Source organism: Triticum aestivum, chromosome 7A (assembly GCF_018294505.1).
Source record: "Triticum aestivum cultivar Chinese Spring chromosome 7A, IWGSC CS RefSeq v2.1, whole genome shotgun sequence".
NCBI classification, from domain to species: Eukaryota; Viridiplantae; Streptophyta; class Magnoliopsida; order Poales; family Poaceae; genus Triticum; species Triticum aestivum.
This window is the reverse complement of record NC_057812.1, coordinates 10,721,613-10,725,748: the sequence shown is the minus strand read 5'-3', so window position 1 is coordinate 10,725,748 and position 4,136 is coordinate 10,721,613. Positions and strand designations below refer to the sequence as shown.

Sequence of the window (4,136 nt, the reverse complement as noted above, 5' to 3'; positions counted from 1 at the left end):
CATCGACCTCTAGGGAGATCCGGTGACGACCAGCAACTCCCCAAGCCAGCAAGGGAACAAGATGGTTGAATGGGGCTCTAGCGACCCCGCTTGCCGCTGGTGCGTGTTTCCTGCTATCGCTACCCAGATCTGTTCCGTCGAACCTCTGCTGTAGGTGCCATGACCGGATCCGAAGCTGCCGCGGCCTCCCTCGTATGCGAGGATGACGACATCGACGAGGAGGAGTTGGCAATGATGACGCCGTCGGCTACCAAAATCCCAGCTAACAAGTCGGGAGACCCCTTCGTGCACCCCGTGTCGCCCTCCCCGAGCGAGGCGACCGGGGCGGTTCCCCACCCCTCCCCCTTCCCGCGAGTCCCCGCCCCCCTTCCCCCTCAGTGCTGCCACCGGCGGGCGCGGCCGGGCGTTGCCCGCGTGGCACCCCGCAGTACGGCGGTGGCGGCCCTCCTTCTTCCCCCGTCGCTGGACCCCGGCTTGGGCGACCTGGTGGCGGAGCCCTTCGGCCGGCGGCATTCCGGCGCGGATCTGGACGGCGGAGGTGCGGAGGCGTTGCCCCTTGGCGACGGTGACGGCCCATGGCTTGTGGCGGCCGGCGGCGCCGGGCTGGCCCAGATCTAGGCCCTACGGGCCCGATCTGGGTCGGGGCGGGCCTGCTGGGTGGCCGCAGTAGGCTATTCTTCGGTGGTTCCGGCGAGCTCCTCGCGTCAGGGACGGCGGCTGCTGTGCCGCGACTGCTGCAGCACGGCGGCGGAGCTTCACGGGCCCACGCTTGGCCTGGCCGGACAGGGGGTCTGGTGTGCCTCTGCTGCTATGCCCGGTCTGCTACCGCCTAAGCCGGTGGAGGTTGTTCCCTCCCTCGTGGCTGCGGTGCTGCCGGTCCTTGTCTTTGGGTGTCTCGTTTGGATCCGGCCGGCCTCGCTTCGTTGGCCGTGGTGAGACCACGGCGGTGTCCTCGTGACTGTTGGCGCATGTTGGTGGGCGGTGGGTGTGGTGGAGCCGAAGGTTGGTCCTGGGTGGTGGGCGCGAGAGGTCGGGAGAAATCCATGTCGGGTCTTGCCGGCACCAACGCGGTGACGCCTGCGGGCACCGCCATCCTTCTTGAAGGGCGTCGGGTGACCCTCTCCCCCCTCTACCCTCCGTGTACCGGGAGAAATTCTAGGATTCGTCCTGGCAGCAGCGTCGTCATCGTCGCATTCCTTCTTGAAGGTGGTGCTTGGTACATGGCTACTCGGTGGCTTTGGAGCGTAGTGGTTATCTTCGGTGGGCGCAGCGGTCGCGTTGTGCCGTAGCTTTCGTTGATCCGGCATTGTTGGCATTTCTTCTCTTATTTTCTCTTGTTATTTCTTTTGGGCATGCCTGTGCTGTTTGCCCCAGCATTGATCGGAATGTTGTATCGGGTGGTTGCTATATCAATATAGCGGGCCGTAAGCCTATTTCGGTAAATCCCAGCTGAGTCGTGCCGTCGAGGAGGCGTGCGGTGGTTGGCAAGGGGTGTTGCCCCGGTGCAATCTGCGCCGTCCGGCATCACCGGCCCCTTCTTTGCCCCCTCACCCATCCCGGCTTGGCTGTTTGGAAGGTATTGCGGATGCTTCACTCATAGGCACCAGGTACAAAGATCCTCTTTGGTGCTACCATTGTTGCGAGAATGACTACCGTGCGCGTGAATGCCACAATCCCTCTAGCCCTCTCAGCTCGCTAGCATGCCTTGCTGCGCTGCCAGTGTCCGGTCTTGACGCTGAGCATCTTCATGCTCCAGCTTCATGTGTGGGTCCAATCTTCATGCTCCACCATCTTCATGCGCTATGGCAGTGGACACACGACTGTGGACGGGGGATGAGGCCGTGTCAGCCGACCTAGGTCAAAGAGCTATAGATGGGCCAAGTATAGGTATGTCACAGCTCTTGCTAACTAGGCGCCCATCGCGATGGCACCGGCCACCATTGTTCTGCACAACGATGACCAGGAGGGCATATGGTGGATGCTGGCAATGACAAAGCGGTGTAGATGGAGGATGGCAATGCTGAGGAAGCGGTGGAAATGGTGGTCGGGGCTCCTGAGCCAGGCTTCCTTACAATCCCTTGGAGGTCGATAATTACAGGCCTCAATGCCCTTGTGTGTCTTTAGGTTGGATCCTTCCGATCTATGCTACTCTTCATCGGCAACGGTTGTTGTTCTGGTGCTCTGGTCCTACAGGACGTTACCACGACGACTTTCCGACTGTCTACTACAACAAGTTTTTCCCGGCTCCGACGAGGGAGGAGTGACGACGGCGGCGCGCCTTTGCCTCGGTTCAGTTCTTGTCGTCGTTGCTAGGTGGTCTATGAATATGGATGTAATTTTTATTATTCTGGTGTTCGTTATACTGTCATGATTGGAGATGAATAGATCGAAAGTTTTCTCAAAAAAAGCAAGAAAATGTGGAAAGGGAGACAAAAACATATTGATTCTTTTTCTAGGCACGTGGTAACGGGTCGTCTATAGGTGTTAGCTAAGACCTATGAGAGTCAAAAACATTTTATATTTTGAGAAAGAGGGAGTACTTTCTACACTCTAGAAGGAGGGAGGAAGATGAAAGAATGGTCTCCAAGACAGACGCGTCATGAGCTTGTGGACGATGAATCGGCAAGCGGAGCAAAAAAAATTGAGAAGGAAAAGTCGTGTGATTAATGATGTGTGTGGACGACTGACGTACGTCCTCAGCAAGCACATATAGTAGAAATGGGGAAGAAGAAAAAATCTGTAACTCAAGGACAACGTAGTAGTCAGAGAAGAGATATGATGCATGTGGTTCAGAATTATGAGTCCCAACCACAAATTTATTCTTTCCAGGTTAACACCAGCCACAAGGTAGTAGTCAGAGAAGACTCAGAGATATATGATGCAACGCTCTAGCTATATATAGTAGAGTACGTGTGGTGTGTAGCCAAGCTCAAGCTCATTCCCAGATTAAGGGCATCTCCAACGCTTGTAGGTGCGTTGACGAGCACCTACGCGACGGTTAGGTTAGTGCGTTTGCCTTCCCTTCCCTCGAGTCTACTGCTGATTCCTTTGCCTCTTCGTCTGATATATTATTGCAGGCCAGTGTTTTGGTACTATACTACTTCTCATATATACATAGGTTTTCTTCTCTGAATCACCCGACACTTATTTTACAAATTAACATCATCCATCCTATAGTTTTGTTTGTATGAAATTGATATTTTTACTGATATAGTGAAAGTCTTGATTACAGTGGATCAGATTGAGTAATGAAAAGAAATGGTTTCATTTTTCTTTGTTATTTGTAGTTGCCTTCACGAGAAGCCAATTTTGTGTATCCTGCTCGCCCATACATCTCATGAGTGAAGAATGAAATGCAGAAAAACAATAGATTTATTCAAAGTCTTCCCAAGAATCTAATAGAATACACCAAATCGATCTCTGAGTATCTCAGCTCACTACGTGTTCAAAGTTAATTTACAGAAATACATGTATATAAAACACTCTTCTAAAAAATAAAAAGAAAAAAAAATCTTGCACGGTACACCAAAACTTCACAGTAGCGATGAGGTCAACTTTTTCGACAAAGCGTGAATTTTATTGGCACATAATGAAGCATCTAGATGATACAGAACAAAATGAGCATACACCCGGTCTCTGCGTAGTTAGGATGCACACACAGAAACTCCGGCAAATAGCAAAGTCATATAAAACTAAAGTTATCCGTCGGCGAGGAAAAAAAACCGAAGCGATTAGATCTGCAATCGGCAAACTACTATAACACCATATCTAAATCAATCATCTCATGCCACCACCCGAACAACGAGGTTCTTCAACAACAACGCCTTGAAAAAAGGAACGATGCTCAAGAGCCACCTTCAAAGGATCCAACCATCTGTGCCCAGAATCTTGGCTTTCACCCTGAAAAACCAGTCCGAGCATATCTAAGCATTGCCTTCAACAAGGTAACGATGTAAAATGTTGAGTATATTGTGTACGTGTATATGTGCGTGTAGGGCCCACCTCCTGTTTTCTTGTATAGTTGAGGTTGTGGCCCACCTCTGTACTCATATATACGTGCCTGGTGCACCGATCAATGAATTGCGATTGCACAGCCCATAACCTATCTCTCTACATGGTATCTATCGCAGCACGGT

General features: G+C 52.1%; 2 protein-coding genes across 3 annotated transcripts in view; both read left to right on the top strand.

Moving 5' to 3' along the window:
• Positions 1-4,136, top strand: part of LOC123150338 (eukaryotic initiation factor 4A-I) — a 48,225-nt gene that overhangs the window by 35,125 nt on the left and 8,964 nt on the right. The window lies entirely within an intron of this gene.
• The window catches only part of LOC123150334 (uncharacterized), an 8,341-nt gene continuing 7,067 nt past the window's right edge, over positions 2,863-4,136 (top strand). Inside the window, exon 1 of one of the 2 annotated variants that reach the window (XM_044570202.1) lies at positions 2,863-3,002. The gene's annotated coding sequence lies outside the window, so the exon portion shown is untranslated. The remainder of the gene's footprint in view (positions 3,003-4,136) is intronic. The other variant, XM_044570203.1, reaches the window with a different exon arrangement.